At 37.8% G+C, this 19,174-nt stretch overlaps 1 protein-coding gene across 2 annotated transcripts in view; it reads left to right on the forward strand.

Moving 5' to 3' along the window:
• The first annotated feature begins 738 nt into the window (after nucleotides 1-738).
• LOC126815630 (synaptic vesicular amine transporter) overlaps nucleotides 739-19,174 on the forward strand; it is an 80,270-nt gene continuing 61,834 nt past the window's right edge. For both annotated transcript variants that reach the window (XM_050541362.2, XM_050541361.2), the window contains exon 1: nucleotides 739-921. The gene's annotated coding sequence lies outside the window, so the exon portion shown is untranslated. The remainder of the gene's footprint in view (nucleotides 922-19,174) is intronic.

The raw sequence follows: 19,174 nt of genomic DNA on the forward strand, positions 1-19,174 counted from the left end.
GCAGTTGTTTACAGGCGACCTCAGTTCTCCCTCCCCACCTCCACCACATTGGGCAGCTGTTTTCACAGGTCCCCAGTTTCCCTCCTTGCCATTTCTGATGAACTTTCTCGGCCAACGCTAGGATCAAACGCCGGACCTTCTGATTATTGAGCCAACATCTTACTCACTGCGCCACCGTGACTCCCCGTGCAGTTTAAAACAGATATCCTTGATGCATGTTTCGTAGAATAGATCCATGTGCAATATAACTGTGTTCTTTATTCATCGCTTTAAAATCAAAACGTATTTTATTATTAGAGTTTTCCCTATAAAATCAAAACGTAATTTATTATTAGAGAATTAAGTCTTTCAGTTTTCTTTATAAAATGTTTATTCATCAAAAAACTGTCTAAGACTTGAGAAGGATCTAATTGTTATGTTGTGTCTGTTTATAGCACATGCTAATTATCTCCCCTGATCTATAAGCTTGTTTTTGTATCTATAACTAAAACAATAGATAATAATGTTAATTACGCCACACAATCACCATATTTACACTCATGACGTGACACACGTGCTAATATCAACTAAACTAACCAATCGAGCGTGACCAGATCAATGACGTCACGGCGTCCAAAGGAACGAGAGCGCGGGCTCGCTATGAAAGGAATCAATATCGGTGCCTATTGAATGCCAATTATTCCAATACTGGTTAAAGACAGCGGATGCCGCGCTTTTAGCGTCCCTGCTAACGGATCACGTGACCCATACCAACTTCCTTTCCAGTATATAACTGTATTTGAAGTAGTGAAGTTGAGTGATATTGGGCAGACGACGTGTATTAGCAGGACCTATAGAATCTATCTTCATGTTGAACTATAAACTTGATCTATGTTTCAATACAATCATTAGGACTACATCGGTTACACTATTTAACTCAAGGTAAGTCATAGTTTATTTCTTTTTTTTTATTGAGCTTTTTTAATATTTATTGCGAAACTGTTTATTTTGTACACAATATAAATGAACTGTTTTATTATAGCTATAAACGAATCAATATACTTTTTATACAATCCTTCATTCCTCAATAAATGACATTAAACTTTACTTAGACAATCTGAAAATCTTGTTAGAAAAACATTTACAACTAGGATATAACATAATAACTCGATTCCTTTATCTGGGAAACGTCTAAAAAATGCCGCGTGGAATTTGGTCTTGACTGTTGATGTCCATTTGTGAAGGGGTTATCAACCATCCCGTTTTTACGGCTTCTGAATTCCAGAACAAGTCGACTCCTTTATTTGGGGATTTTATCAAAAAAAATATCTGCTGTAATTGTATATGTCCATTTGCGCCGAGGTTACCTACCATCCATTTTATTTCGGCTTCCAAACTTTTACTATAAGTGAGACCACGGTATGCTTATTATTTCAAGACCATCCGATAACACTTCTCGTTTATTTTGGTTGTACGCATAGCTAAAAATATCCCACTTTCACATATAGATGTCCGAAAAACCCACAACATGTCCAACGTATATTTCAGTAACTAATACAATTATGGCAGTTAATATTTCTAAAAAGAATAAATCACATTATGACAATAATATTATTAGAAAAAGAAATCAGATATGTAAGATAATATTACTAGAAAGAACAAATCACATGTCTAGTATATAGGACCTACATGTTAAATTCATTTTCATCTATATTATATGTTTAACACATGGTCGTCGTAACTAGCCCAGAGCAACGAGGGGAGCGGGAAGTGTTCTCAGCGGTGCTGGAAATTTGATGGACAATGTATATGAATGGCCGACAATTGTTTTCACCACAGGGGGGGGGGGAGGTACTAGCCTGGTTCAACATATCTAATATGATCTTCATATATTATTTTCCGTACTATCGGAAAGTCTGTTAGGTTGCATGTGTCAAATAATGTTACCCGTAGCCATATATCTAAACTTCAAACATAACATTAAGAATCTTTTGATTCTGTTTTTATTTCGCCAACCAGTTAATATTTGAAGTCAAATAAGTTATATTATTATTTATAAATGCACTCATTATTATCCGGAAGGGTATGGTGAAGATGGCCGAAACGTCGGTCTATCCTAAAACTCCCTGGTCCCTCTGTTTAATGGATATGGTGGAATATTGACAATTAAAGAAAGTGGCATTTCTCGGGGGCGGGGGGTATATTATATCATTATTATCACAGGGTGTAATGAAGGACTTGTATTCGCTACCTCTGATATATATTATTACTTATGTGGGTGAGTGAAATAGCTTTATTTAACGTCCGCTTCCACTGAATTGATATCGCCGACAAGATATGACTATCCCTTATATACCCTATTATCACATATTTCCACTATTGTTGTATAAATAGTCTTGGATAACAAGATGTTTAATTTACATATACAAAGAGATTTGAGGAAGTGCGATTTTTCCATTATACAATGTACAATTACCTGTATATATGATGTCCTCACCTGTTCTCACCTGTCGCACGCTATATATCTAACTTATTTATACACTAATTACCTACATTCTTTATAGCGCTAAACCACAAAAACACAAATAGTTATTTGTTTCATGGCGTTCATCTATTTCATCACGTAATTATAAATTTAAATTCCTTTCTGCCAAGTTGTAAATAAACGGTGTGCCAAGTTGGTTGGGTGGGCCGGAAACCAAAGGCCCCTCTGTGTGCACATAAAGGAGTCGACAGTCGGGGTTTGATGAAGAGTTGTCGGAGCACCCCCTCCCCTCCCTTCCCCTCCGCCCCTCAGTGAGCCACATTGGGCTCCTCGGAGACACAATAGTATAAATGAAAAGTAACATTCATCTTTAAGGTATCCATTATATTGTGTACTGTCAATCATGCCATATATTATATTCGTTTAAATTTACCCTTTAAAAAGTAGGACGTTAAACCCCATTTTATCTCATTTCATTTTAATTTTACCATAATCAATTTCAAGTTGCTTTTCTATTTGTATTTTGTGTATATTCAATATATGGAAATCAAGTTTGTTTTTTATTTGTATTTTGAATATATCCAACATGTGGAAATCTAACTGATGAACACGTGTATTGGTACAATATCAATCACTGATTCTGCTTCAAGTCAGCCATTTTCAAGAAATTAAGTAATAATCCATTTGGGAAACATAGCAATTTAATTTTCAAATTTTACCTGTCTGGGCAACTTATGTTCTAAAAATCCAAGTAAAAGATGTACCTGGTGTCGTGTATGAAACAAGGTATGCCTACTCCTTCTAGAACACCTGATAAACCTTTTCTTATAGCTATAATTATTGATAGGTGTCATACACGAGGCAGGCTATGATGACTCTTCTAACTTAGTCATGAGTAGTGGCAGTTGTCATAGCTGAGACGGGTTATGTTTACTCTATCTAGACCACCGAATACCACTTCACAATTTCATATAATCAATGATAGATATAATACACGAGGCAGGGTATAACACCTGATGCCACCTATCTGGTGTTGATGAGTGTTGTGACGTTCCTTCTAGTAACCTGTTTCTACTTCTGTTTTTGTTTTGTGACGAGTTTGTATTCCATGTTGACAGTTACTGGGTATGACGTGTTGGAGTATTTGTGAAGAACAAATAAATAAAGTCGATAATGTCTCCTGTTTTAATAGATCATTATATATCAATACAAGATTCTCAACACTCTCCAGGAATCGTTCACTTGATAGTTGTAATTCCATATAAGGGCAGACAGGATTTCCGTCATAGCACACTGTATGGCGTATATGCACGTAAGAGATCCATGGGCAGTTGGAATTCGATATAAGAGTAGGCCATAGCGCCGCTGTCCAGACAGAATTTCCTTCTTAGCACACTGTATGGCGTATGCCCGTCTTCATTAGCCCAGTCGGAGTAGACCAGTCGGACGTTAAATCCCATTTCATTTCATTTCATTTCATTAGCCCAGATGGAGCAGAACAGTAGGACGTTAAACCCCATTTCATTTCTAGGAACCGTTGTTCCGAGAGTGAATGTTATCATACCAGAATAAAGATAAAAAAACAGACTAAAGGATTCAAATATTTACTTCTACACACAGAGAACTGTTGACTTTGACTATAGATCTCTGTCCTGAATGGCCACCATATTTAAAAACTAATATTATTATTTTCTAATGTGGTTCTACTGCGTTCCACATCTACAGAAAGGCTAAATAAATATTTTCGATTTATTAACTTGAAGCGGAGTACACTTTTCTCAAAATTCTCAAAGTATACTTAATGGTTTCGGCAGAAATCGTCGATATCGCAATTAAAATGTCGACCAATTAAAATGTCGGTCAATTAGCTATGTGTCTGTTCTCAAGAGGAACTTATTGTATGCAAGAAAATATTCTGATCACCCGTCGGAAACCGTTGGTTGTTCTTGAGGTTTATAGTCTATTTATAGCTCCAACATGCCAGAATAAATGAAATGAAATGAAATGAAACGGGAGTTTAACGTTCAACTGCTCTGCTCCGAACTGGGCTAATGACGTCGGGCATACGCCATTTTGCCCGGACAGCGGCGCTACGGCCTACTCTTATATCGAATTCCAACTGCCAAGTTGGCAGTTAATTAAAACAATATTTCAATCCAGTTCAGTTTATTGAATAAAATATTGTTTAAACTAACTGCCAAGGGATCTTTCACGTGCACGCCAATGTGTACACGGGACGAAATAGAGTATAGGGCTTATACAAACACAAAATTTTAATTCTTTCAAATCAATCAATCAATCTTAATTTAAACGTGATATGAGTTTCTATTGGTTTCTACACTCAATTAACTATACTCTATTAAAAACATATCAAGTTTACACTGATTTCACACTGCCATATTTATGTGTCTTGGAAAAAAATCAGGCCCAAAATAACAATCGTCTTTACTTACAACGCAATGACAATCTTACTTTTTACCATGAAGCAACCACAATCAGACTCAAAATATTTATGTGTCTTGGAAAAAAATCAGGCCCAAAATAACAATCGTCTTTACTTACAACGCAATGACAATCTTACTTTTTACCATGAAGCAACCACAATCAGACTCAAAATATTTGTTTTTCTTTCTATATGAATTATCATTTGTATAAAAAAAACAAAATATCACACAAATGCAGAGTCTCCTTATAATTTCATTCTAACGAAGGTTCTTTTTGCGTGCCCGCCAATATGGACCCCCGCTGTTGTTGCAACCCCTCGCACGACAGAACAACTCGACTGTCGAGATGACAGTGCCTCACCACACAACGTATATACCCTTACTCTGAGCATCGACCCAGCTATGAACCCATTAATAGATTTATTTATAAATGAGGCTCAAGGTTTTAAATTCCAATGATAGATATCTTCTATAGATTTCACCTTCCCAATTACTCATTTAATTAAATTGTCAGACTGATTCCGGTGCAAGGTTTCTAGATTTCCGTTATTTTAACATGATCCTAGTCAAACATCACCTGTTCATAAAATAATGCGGAAACTATCTACATTTACAGAATTTAAATCTGTTTTAAAAACTTATCTATTTAATAAGGTGTGATTATAAATATACTCAAGATATACTTTCTATATAATATACAATGTGACTGAAGAGCGATTAGAAATGACCATTGGACATAATGTAGCGCTATATAAGACAATTATTATTATTATTAATTAATTAATTACACATAGTGTTTATTTGTCTAAAATAAAATACAACAGATAAATAAACTAAGAAAATAATTCACCATAATATATTGTAATAAACATCAAATTATAATATGAAACACAATTACTATTTTAATTAAAGTGAAATTTCGTTGGGATAGTGCGAGAGGTGGGGTTTAACGTCCACTCGACGCAAACTAGGTCATTTCGGGACTAACATATGTTTTAATTTTATTTCAGTAATTCACTTGCGCGTACTGGTCTTTAACCTGACTCGGAGAAAACCCACGAGGTTAGACAGGCGACCCTACTCCTTGTCACGTACAACCGAGGAATCGAAACCACGCCAGTTGACTCAATGACAGACCTCATGATACAGCGCGCACGTGATAACCATTCGACCATCCCCCCACACTCCCACGTGCAAGTGAATTATTGAAATAAAATTGAACTTTCCCGCAGTCCCGAAATCATCTAGTTTATGGTTCGCTGAAAAGCTTTTATATGACAACTAATTTCGAATCCCCTTTAATATTGGGGCGGCCATGATTGCTTTAATATTGGGGCGGTCATGATTGCTTTAATATTGGGGCGGCCATGATTGCCTTAATATTGGGGCGGCCATGATTGCTTTAATATTGGGGCGGCCATGATTGCATTAATATTGGGCGCCCATGATTGCAGCCGCGTCGGCCCCCACTACCCCCGGAGCTTGTGGGGTTATAAACAAATTTAATATATTGATCAAGATTCAAGAGAGAATCGCAAAAATAATAACTGACCCAGAATAAGGTACCTCTAATAATAACTGGCCCAGAATAAGGTACCTCTAATAATAACTGGCCCAGAATAAGGTACCTCTAATAATAACTGGCCCAGAATAAGGTACCTCTAATAATAACTGATCTAGAATAAGGTACCTTTAATACAGGCCTTAATATTCTTATATTATGGTTTGGTATATCCCGTTTATTTCCTACCCGGTTCCTGTAGTTAGATTCGATGTAATTGGAGTTTCACTTCATTTAAATTACACGGAACGAAAATAGCAACTATTTACAATTAGGTGATTTATACTTCTCTACCGGTTGTTAATTTGGATTGAGAGAGAGAGAGAGAGAGAGAGAGAGAGAGAGAGAGGGGGGGGATAGAGTCTGTTGTAGACATTACTGTAATATTGTGTCTGGTGTATTCTATTTACCTGTTTAGGGTGTCTACCTGTTGTGGTCTAGTTGTTTGAAATGCATGTCACTTTAGTTAATTAAAGGTATATAGGTGTGTGTATAAATATATATATATATGTATCAACAGTCACACCATACCATATATAGGATATACTCGTACGGTATAGTTATAAAGGTCAGTAAATGGAATAGGTTTTATAGTGATCAACAAGTAGTAAACACATGGTTCAGACTAACGGACCAAAGGAAGCGTTGTCCTGCTCTCACTTTTGTCCCGGACAATGTTATTTTTTTTTATATATTTACAATTTCTGTTACATCTTTGATATTCCTTTTTTTGTAAATAATATACACATTTATTGTCTGCGATATCCCCTCAGTGAGAGCGGACGTTAAAGAAAGCTATTTCACAGACATGGAACGTCACTATCTCCGATACCCTGTCCCTGGTGAAAATAGACGGTCAATCTATTCACACATTGCGTTTAACGTCCTCGTGTACAGTATGAAACCGACTGATGAGGAGGGGAATATGTTGAACGTGAGAGGAGATGTTGCGCTATAGTAGCGCTATCACAAACTCTTATTTCAATAGCAATTGGTCTACACGGCACCTCGGTTTTACGTCCCCCCTGAATTCCTAAACGCCTTTTCCAATCAGAATCTCCGCCCTGCACAACTGACAAGGATAAACCAGTCCAGATAATCCAGACGAACTTTGTCCACCAAAACCGGGATTGAACCCGCCACCCGAGAGCAAAAAACCCACGAGGTTAGGTCGGCAACCCTATCCTATGTCACGTACAAGCCTGGAATGAAAACCTGTAGAAAAACCCGCGAGGTTAGGTCGGCAACCCTATCCTATGTCACGTACTATTCTAGAATGAAAACCACGCCACTTGCCTCAATGACAGGGGGGATTGATGGCCGAATGGTTAGCACGTGCGCCTGTATCATAAGGTCTGTCATTTAGTCAACTGGCGTGGTTTCGATTCCCCGGTTGTACGTGACAAGGAATAGAGTCGCCTGCCCAACCTCGTGGGTTTTCTCCTGGTTCTCCGGTTTCCTCCCACTGCTAAAGACCTCTACGCGCAAGCGAAATATTGAAATAAAATTTAACCGTGTGTTAGTCCCGAAATGACCTAGTTTGTAGTTTGTGTGGACGTTAAACCCCATCTCTCTCTCTCTCTCTCTCTCTCTCTCTCAATGACAGATCGTGTAGGACTATTGACACCGTTGTTATACAAAGAACCTAATCTATGTAGGTGTATTCCAGATATTTATGACGATAAAAAAAAAACCCTTGTAAATAATTACTCCTGGGATAGTATTGATAATGGAGGAATATTTAATGACTTCGAAAGGAAATGAATCCGCTTTATTATTTACACTCGTATAAAATTTGCAAGTTTCAGGATTGTTACGAGTTGCTGATTGAGAGAGGGTATATTGACCATGGTAAAAATACGACCAGGATGCCTTTTTCAATATGTATATCTATCGTGGGACAGCCATATTGGAAAGAAGATAGAAATGACTTCATTGAGTAACAGTACAAATTAAAGCTTTGATCAATTAGACAGAAGTTTGGGTTGATTGACTCTGCGAGTTTATCGGTTTATCCTAAATAAGTAATTTGCATATATAAATATACCTCGCGCTGTAATTAACCACCTGGCGGTTGTTTCTGGTTCAATTCAGGAATATTTGACCATCTGACATGTCCAAGACAGGGATTAAGTAATTAACAACTTTGAATTGGCATGGATTAAGACTGTATTCATTCCCTATATATATTTCGTTTCGTTAAATTCCGTTTGAAATCTTCACTTAATCGTATACAGTTTATGTATCTTTCGTTTCCATCAATTTTTGTTCCGTTTTTAAGTCTTTGACACTTTATTCTACGCGTTCAGTATTCCAGCTACTAAGGTGCTGCAGGGCGCTGTAAAGTAATGGAATTTACCGTCGAAATTACACCGTGGATTATTTTAAATTACTCACAGAAGTCAAGCCTACTTTTCTTATTGTAAATTGTTGCTTAGGAAAATAATATTTTTCGCTGGCTTGAATCGTCATGTCGTGTCAAAAAGTGATGACGTATTAGATGTCAATGGGTCAGTTAATTATGTCATTAATTGGGGAAAATTCGGCACAAGATTTAATTTCTCAAATACTTCAATTTCTGGGCCATGATTATTAAGGGCAGTTTATGTTGTCTGGGGATGAGGTTTAACATCAAGATCTGGGCCATGAAGGGCTGTTTATGTTGTCTGGGGATGAGGTTTAACATCAAGATCTGGGCCACGATAGTTAAGGGCTGTATATGTTGTCCGGGAATGAGGTTTAACAACAAGATCTTGTTAAAGTAATGCTTTTGGTTGATTTTGTATTATTGACAGAACTCGAGACTCCACTGTTAGCGAGTGGTTGCTCGAGAAAAAAATCCTTTCTCACTGGCTTGAATCGACAGGTCGCGTCAATTTGTCCATTTTTTCAATAATTAGGAAATATTCCGTTCGTCTGTCCTGTATACGAATTAGGATGGAATAAAATGGGGCTTAACGTCCTACTATTCTGACCTAGGTTTTTCGTCTCAGCCGAACGACTAGACACTGTCCCTTGTCATTCTTAGCGTCCCGCACCACCGTCGGATAATTCTTATACGGGACCTCTAAGTAAGCGAACCAACGTCTTACTCATTGAGCCACCGTGGTCCCTTTCCTGTATAAAACAAAACAACTAAGGGGGGGGGGGCGAATGGGTAGCACGTGCGCGCTGTATCATAAGGGTCAGCATTGAGTCAATTGGCGTGGTTTTGAATCCCCGGTTGTACGTGACAAGGAGTAGAGTCGCCTGTCCAACCTCGTGGGTTTTCTCTGGGTCCTCCGGCCCCCCACTGCTACAGAACCCTACGCTCAAGCGAATTATTGAAATAAAAGTAAAACCATATGTTAGTCCCGAAATGACATAGTTTGTGTCGAGTGGACGTTAAACCCGCTCTCTCTCTCTCCTTCCTCTATCTCCCTCTCTCTCTCTCTCTCCCTCTCTCCCTCACAAACCAACTAAAGCTAACCTAATTATTACAGTACTATAAATGGAATAGGAGACCAGACTAGCTCGGATTTCTATTTTATGGTTTGGGATGTCTTGGTTACCTGGAAACCATTATCAAAATCTCTTTATACAAAGATCAATAGGACTCTTTGTAACGTTAAACTTATCGGGTCTAGTTTTTATAAAAATTTCGTTCCAAAAATACATTTTAAAAGATACATTTTGTATGATTTCGATAGAGAGCTAACCGTTCTTATTATAATAGTTCAAAAATAAATAATGAAAAATTTCATTTTAAATACTTTATTCTGAGAAAAGTTATCAGTGTTGGAAGGCGTAGTGTAATTATCACATTAACGGCACTTAGCAATCGAGACTAAGTTTAAATTATCCATTAAATCTCGGCCATCTTGAAGTTAAGAGATTTAAATAGAACTGGTTAATTATCCATCTTGTGTGAAACTTTCTTGTATTTCTGTTTGTAATTAAGTTGAACCACGATGGATTACTAACCAGACAGTTCCAGGTTCGAACTCGATGTTGGCCGAGACAGATTACTCAGCAAGGTTTCCATCATAGTCAGTGGTGTACGACGGGGGGGGGGGGCGACTACTGGTGTTGGACGGGGAGTGTGGGGACAGCTAGTGTAGGACGGGGGAGGATGGGGCGACTAGTGTTGGACGGAGGAGTGTAGTGGAGCGGATGGTGTAAGACGGGGGATGGTGGCAGCGACTGGTGTAGGACGGAGAGTGTGAGGCGACCATAGGCGCACGAGCTGGGGGCTGGGGGGGGGGGGGGCACCAAATGCTGGGAAAATTTGGGCACACAATTGTACTTTGTAAAAGTTGTATAAAATAATATTGCGTTCTTGAATGTGTCCAATTTAACAGCGAATTTATTATTATTATGTAACATACTAAGAACCTAACTACATTTTTTGGGCACCAACCACCACCGCCCCCCCCCCCACCCCAGTCAAAAATTTCCCCGTACGCCTATGAAGGCGACTCGTGTAAGACGGGGGAGGGTGGGGGCGGCTGGCACGGATAATCATCTTATCATTCGGACTGTTCGAGACATCTTGACAGTTGGAACTCGATGACGATTAGGCAGCGACCCAACTCTCTGGTTCCTCATGGTGCACTGCTTGGCGCCTTCCTCTCTTCATTAACCAAGTCCCCGAATCTCGTGGGTTTTCTCTGGGTCCTCTGATTTCATCCCACTACTAAAAACCCCTACGCGCAAGCGAATTCATGAAATAAATTTGAACCATATGTTAGTCACGATATGACATAATCTGTGGCGAGTGGACGTTAAACCTCACTTGTCTCTGTCTCTCTGTGAAGTGAATGAGTTGCGTCTATATTTAGTCTATATGTATAGCTATAAAGGGAACTAGAGCTGTATATATGACCATGTATAATATATAAGTTATGACATCATGGTGGATATTAACGGTATAAAACGTGTAAATTGATACAATATTAATCAAAGAGTGTTAATTAATCCAACCAATCAGACAGGTCATTGCATGTCAAATACTCTCTTGTTATTCATCAATACAATAATAACTATATATATCTCCTTCCTTACTGATAGACTCTTACTACCAGACTTCTCTCTTACTAATAGTCTCTTACTACCAGTCTTCTCCCTTACTACTAGTCTTCTCTCTTACTACTAGTCTCTTACTACTAGTCTCTTACTACCAGTCTTCTCCCTTACTACCAGTCTTCTCCCTTACTACCAGTCTTCTCTCTTACTACTAGTCTCTTACTACCAGTCTTCTCTCTTACTACCAGACTCTTACTACCAGACTCTTACTAATAGACTCTTACTACTAGTCTCTTACTACTAGTCTCTTACTCCTAGTCTCTTACTACCAGTCTTCTCTCTTACTACTAGTCTCTTACTACCAGTCTTCTCCCTTACTACTAGTCTTCTCTTTTAATACTAGTCTCTTACTACCAGTCTTCTCTCTTACTACCAGACTCTTACTACTAGTCTCTTACTACTAGTCTCTTACTACTAGTCTCTTACTCCTAGTCTCTTACTACCAGTCTTCTCTCTTACTACCAGTCTTCTCCCTTACTACTAGTCTTCTCTCTTATTACTAGTCTCTTACTACCAGTCTTCTCTCTTACTACGGGGGGTTGGATGGCTGAATGGTTAGCGTGCGCGCGCTGTATCATAAAGTCTGTCATTGAGTCGACTGGCGTGGTTTCGAATCCCCGGTTGTACGTGACAAGGAGTAGGGTCGCCTGTCCAACCTCGTGGGTTTTCTCCGGGTCCTCCGGTTTCCTCCCACTGCTAAAGACACCTACGCGCAAGCGAATTATGTAAATAAAATTAAACCATATGTTAGTCCCGAAATGACCTAGTTTGTGTCGAGTGGACGTTAAACCCCATTTCTCTCTCTCTCTCTCTCTTACTACCAGGCTCTTACTAATAGACTCTTACTACTAGTCTCTTACTACTAGTCTCTTACTCCTAGTCTCTTACTTCCAGTCTTCTCCCTTACTACTTCTCTCTTACTACTAGTCTCTTACTACCAGTCTTCTCTCTTACTACCAGACTCTTACTACTGATCTTTTCTTTCTTCCTTCTTGCTACCAATCTTAATACACGACATTGTTCTCTCGCCTACTATTGCCCTACTCACTGAGCCACCGCGGCCCTCGCTACCAGTATTCTCTCCTACTACCAGTCTCTTACTACTAGTCTCTTTCTACCAGTCTTAACACGACATTCTTCTCTCCCACTATCGCCCTACTCACCGAGCCACCGTGCCCCTCGTTACATTAAAGGAAGCATGACTCCATTCTTTAGAACCTTAAGATAAACTAATAAATGGGCCGAAAAGCACATATTATATTTAGGTATTATTGGTGTATATAAAATGATTTACACTAATTTTTAGCATATTTTTATTGTAATTTTTAATCATTTATATTCTAAGAAATACGCGAACAGTCCAGACGGAACGACAGTAGTTTGCGCATGCCAATCCATTCTACATGTGTTTAGTATTATTATTATTTCGTAGTTTGTGTGTCAGCCATTTTGATTACTTCTGCATTGTCTTCTGGGATATGTTTCCCTTTTGTTCATTACAAATCGCGCTCGAAACCATTATATCCGTAGAATGCGCGACTCGTGTACTCGTGTCATAAATAGTTGATATTAGGATCCTATATTTTCACTATAACAACATCAATATTGATTGAAATGGACCAATATGCTTGTTTTTAATTTCGAATATTATGGATAATTTTGAGGTTTATCTCCTTTCAAATAAAGATGTGACCTATGAAAGTCTATTGTTGTAAATTAACGAACATGTAAATATTAAACACAACAGCTCTTATAGAAGAAATAACAATCTATTATTAGACATTGTTAGATTTCTGATAGTCAAATATCACGCAAGCATTATTAACATCGGCTTACAATCGATTATCCAGTCGTAGGAAACAATCTCCACACCATGGTTCTTGGTGTCAACGATTATCCAGTTGCTAAACTTATGAGATATTTGTTTGATAGAGGATCGTCTTGTTGATGGAATGTGAGGTGTCTAGAGACAGATTGGTTGTAGCAAGATTTACGGGACACGGTGTCCCAGTGAGTAAGATGTTGGTACGCTAACATCGAGGTCCCGTGTTCGATCCCAAGCTGATTAAAATACAGATCTATATTTCGTTTCGTTTTTTTTATACTTTCGATGGCCTACACTACATGAAGATCTGACAAGTTATAGCGATAGGTCACATCAGGGGTCAAAAGACCTATGACGTCAGACATTTGATTAACCAATCAGCATTGATGTTACTAGTGGATTACCCACAGTTCCGGGCAAAAAAGGTCAAACACTCGATTCGACAGACCATTTGATTGGCTGACCCCTCATTTCAAGCAGAACACGAGTTAAATAACAAGTCTTCCAGATCCAAGTGAAGTAAAGACAAGTAAAACGAAATTTTGAACTATAAAAACCAAACGAAAAAGGATCTGTGTTTTAACCAGTTTGGTTCGATCCCGGTGTTGACGGAGAAAGTTTATCGGGATTTTCCGGCGTCGTTCCCCCTTGTCAGCGGTGTAGGACTTAGGAACTGGGAAGGGAAAACGGATATTCATTCGGATAGGACGAAAACCTAGGCCCCGTGTTCACATTGACGTGTTACATAAAAGAAACATTCAGGTTGGTGTTGGTGTTTGTCCATTTTTGACGCGGCGTCCCAATTTCAAGATGGCTGCGATGACGTCATGGTCGATTCAAGGTTCATAAGGCACGCTCGTACTTGATACATTAGTTTCTATGACAACCGTGTCTACTTTTAAAGACACGGATCGGTAAATAGTACTATAAAGTTTATACGGACCATGATTATATTGTCTAGATCGATCTTTTATGCCTGGATATCGGTGTCGTTAATCTCATTGAGATATTTATGCCTGGATAACGCGGTCTTTAGTTAATTTTATAAAGCAGTATGAAGTTTGTATAGGCCAGGACAATCTCGTCTACATTTATAATGTTTGATTTGTTATGTCTGATAACGTTGTCGTTGGTTAAATTTATAAAGTTTATAGGGTCCAGGACGATCACGTCAACTTCTATAAAGTTCAATTGTTTAGGACTGGTCAACGGCGTATATGGACCAGGACAATCCTGTCTACATCTATAAAGTTCGATTGTTTATGACTGGTTAACGGCGTATAGGGACAAGGACAATTCGATTTTATAGAATTTAGGTTCAATACGAAGACAGAATAAAACATGGCCTATTGTAATAATAATATCTTTACATTATTCTGGTTGAATTCCTTTAATAAACCAATCAATTTACTAACTGTGTCTTAATACAAATCAATCTCGTGGTGAATAAAACCATTCAAAACGATATTTTGTGTGTAAAATTGTGATTTGACATATATTGTTCTAGTGACAATAAAATGGCCTCTTAGAGGTACGTTCATCAGATGCCTCAAGTGACAATTGCTCAATTTAAAATGGCTGACATTAAAAATCAATTTAGAATGAAAGAACCGTTTTAACTTTGCTCTTCTAGAATAAGTATCGGCAATAGAACCACATGTTAAACAAAAGTACTAATTTAATTTTACAATCAATTGGCTTTTACGGTACAGACACAAAAACAATCTATTGTCAGTAAATGTCACTGAACGTAATTTGATGGATTGTGGGGAGTATTAAAGGTTGCTAGGGTTAGGGTTAGGGATTGTGGGATGTATTAAAAGTCTTCATTTGACAAATGTTTCATCTGATGCAAACTACGATATTGTGAAGGACATGGCATGAAATGGGTTTTAACGTGCTACTGTTCTGCTCCGACTGGGCTAATGAAGACGGACATGCGCCATGCAGTGTGCTATGAGGGACGTTTTTCCCGAACAGGAACGCTACGGCCTACTCTTATATCGAATTCCAACTGCCAAGGGATATTTAACGTGCACGCTAATGTGTACACGGGACCTCGGCTTTTCGTGCCATCTGAACGAATCTCTAAAGGAAATAACAGCCCTAGTTTAACCCCATTCTCTACAAATTATATAATGAACTAAACATTGTCGCAACATTCGGCATTCGATGAAAACAAGCCGGCGCCACCTGTAAAATAAAGGTGAATAGAAACCTGTCTTTTATCCGACTGAATCGACACCGGGACATTATCCTCCTTTTATAGCTTTGTATTCTGAATTAAACTTTAATCAATTTGAAAATTAGTGTGCATATAAAAAAAACACCTTTAAAGGTAGACGGAATAACACCTTGAAGGATAGACGGAAAACATATTGAAAGGTAGATGGAATAACACCTTGAAGGGTAGACGGAATAACACCTTTAAAGGTAGACGGAAAAACACCTTGTACGGTCGACGGAATTACACCTTTAAAGGTAGACGGAATAACACCTTGAAGGATAGACGGAAAACATATTGAAAGGTAGATGGAATAACACCTTGAAGGGTAGACGGAATAACACCTTTAAAGGTAGACGGAAAAACACCCTGTACGGTAGACGGGAAAAGTAAGACTTTAACCCCTATTTCGTTTATATTGTTTTTACACTTCCTGTCTTTGTCTTGGATTATTTCTGTTACTGTCTGTTTGTTTGTCTTTTTAGTGACGGCATACTCTGCCTCGTTAAAGACACCTGTCACCTTTTATATTAACTTAAGAAAGGCTTTGAACTAATTTAACTGTGTTTGTCCTGTTTCTATCGTCATTTGTCAATTTAAATAAATTCTCGTGTTTTTATTGCGAATAGAAACAGCTTAAAGGTAATCGGTGATTCAATTAGAACCGATAGATAATAGAGTTTGTCTGTTCAATATGTAACCTGTCTACAGCAACTGAACTAACGTTTCTAGTTTAACTTAGACTATTAAACATATATTATACAACAGCTTAATCTACCAATTGCAGGTCGGTCTTTAGGCCTAAAATGTAATCTAAATTATTAATTAGACATTAATTAACTTACCCAGACCATAATCAACTCTAGATGGCATCGCTGGCCTGCGATCTTTAGTAGATTCAAATTTGTTTTCTTCTTGTGGATGCGGTTACCTTAAAACTAGATAATCGAGACTTTGTTGATTATCGTAACAACGGTATTAATGACAATCGAGGCTAACCTATGATTGTATCGCCGATTATTTGGCTCAAAGTGGAGTAATTTGACTGAGATTTTCAGCATATTCTCTTTCCATTATCCACTTTTTAACTATTATAGCGAGAACTGTCAGCTCTTTATCTAATCTTACCTAATGTCGCTTTAATAAAGGACGGTAATGGAAAATAAAGTAATGGTTGTTTTGAATCTTTAAATTAACACCAAATCTAACGGGTATTGTGCACTGATCAGGGTATGTTTACTATTTCTAGAGCATCTGACAACAATTGGTGTTTATTTTGGGAACAATCATTAATTCTGTTTCATGGTATTTATCACTATGACGAACATAATCTTGTTTCTATCTTACACCTGCACCATTTTCTCCTGGAGGAATATTTCATAAAAACAAAAACATGAAATTACTGTGAGTAGCACGAGATCCAATTACTTTCCCTATAAATATATTTCATGAATAACAGTAGATATGAAGGCAATTTTATCTGATCAAATTCCATATGAACAATTTACTTCAATAAGTAAAATGCCTCAAAGGATTTTACATTAATATTAAATTTCTTTAATCGGAAGTAAGAGTTTTAGACGTATTTAGCACACATATCGAGTGTCACCGGTGAATTAAAGGGGACGTCTCTCTCCCTCTCTCTCTCTCTCTCTCTCTGGGGAATAACGTCCACTCCGACCTACGGTGATAACACAGACAAAACCGGAAGTGATAGTTCGAGCCAGCCTATCACTTGTATTACTTGGGGATTTAGGAATTCGGAGCGTTTAGGCAAGGCAAACATATCACCACTAACATGGTCCGTGAACGGAACGCGACAGTGCGTCAACGAGAATAGAAGGACGGGTTAGCAATGGCGTGCCGAGAGCGAGGGGGGGGGGGGGACGGGGTTGGGGGTATCAAGTCAAATCAATAAAATATTACCTTTATTGAAATTTAAAATTAATGTTTTAAAAATTTAAAGTTATCGTATGTATATAAGGCAACACAAATAAAATAAGTTGTTTCTCGGGCACCGCCCGCACGCAAAATTGGTTGCGCGTGCGGCCTATTTATTAGTCTTGATGAAAAATAAAAAATATGTAACGCCCGCCCGAACATCGATAAGCAAGTCATAAAAAAAATATGCCGCATGTATCTACATGCCCCATTCGTAAATATCCATTCAAATGTATTAAACTGATTCAGATGTAAACGCTCATTTACGGGTCTTTTTTATTGATATCGAAAGAACCTCCATTTTTGTATCACGTGATTTTAATTGCCTCCCCTTGTAAACTAGAATTTGATTCGTGTTAAACACCGAAAGTCATTGACAACAATGCAATGTATTTCAATCATTCGATCTTAATCGGCTCATTATTGCCGGCTTCAGTCGGTCCATGTTTGAAAAAATCCTACTTATAAAACAATGAATCGTAGAACAGGTTAATTATTATAACTTGTGGCTACGAATACGATACGATGATAGTCACCATACCTTAGTCAGAATCTGGGTCATTAGCACATTTAACGGTGGTTTTGATAATCCGGAAAATAATAATTGGATTACACATTTGATGGTTTTACTGACGAGTTGTTAGTTAAATTTAAATAGTCATTCGATATAAACCCCAGATAGAACACCGAATATGCTGAGAAACACACCAAATATCCTGAGAAACAGTCATTGGTTGGAATTAGGTCAATCATTATAAACCAGCGATACTAGATTTAGATCGAAGTGAGGTTTACCGTGATGATTATTTTTGATACACATGCTGACAGAGGCTTACTCTTTAAAATATTGTCGTTATTATGGACGGCTATTAATAGTCGTACGGAATTTAATTTTAAACCAATTTCAATTATGGTTGTCACCATTACCATTAGTAAGCTACATTACGTGAATTAAATATGGAAAATTATTTTCCTTTCAGTCAGTGTTCAGTGTTTGAGTAGACTTGATTTTTGGATTTATGTTCTAAGTATGTATAATATATAACTGAAAGCAAAACCGTAGACAAGTAATGACTTTCTCATTAAAAAAAAAAAAAAAATACAAGGCCGCCCTCCCGCCCCAACAATTTTCAACAATAGGCAAATTTTATTTTGCACCATCCTCTAGCCAGAAATGAGATAAAAAAAAAAATAAACCGCCCTCCCCCCCTACAGTTTCAGCTGTCAGTTGCCCGAGAAACAAGACATTTATTTTGTGTAGCCTAATAGTACTTTCGTCATGCTAATGGATGGAATTGGTGCTCAAGAAATGGATATTTATATTATTATTATTATTAGATCCTTAGGGGGCATATGATCAAGGAGTTGGCTCCAGGTATCACCAAACCCCTCCTGTGTACCATCAAACCTCTCCCCGTCCTCGAGCGTTAGTTCTTGATAAAACCTAGTCAGCCATCACCAACAAGACTACTAACCCAGTGTTGTTATTTTGAAATATTATATTAAGCGCGAATTAATCTTTTATTTAACATAAAGTTCAACAATCCACTCGAAGTTGTCTCGTTAACCCTAATACCCGAGTTCTAATATCCCTCTCTCAACTTATATCAATCGCTTCTACTAAATCATATGTTTAGGTCATATTTATGAC

This window comes from Patella vulgata, chromosome 3 (genome assembly GCF_932274485.2).
Source record: "Patella vulgata chromosome 3, xgPatVulg1.2, whole genome shotgun sequence".
Classification (NCBI taxonomy): Eukaryota; Metazoa; Mollusca; class Gastropoda; family Patellidae; genus Patella; species Patella vulgata.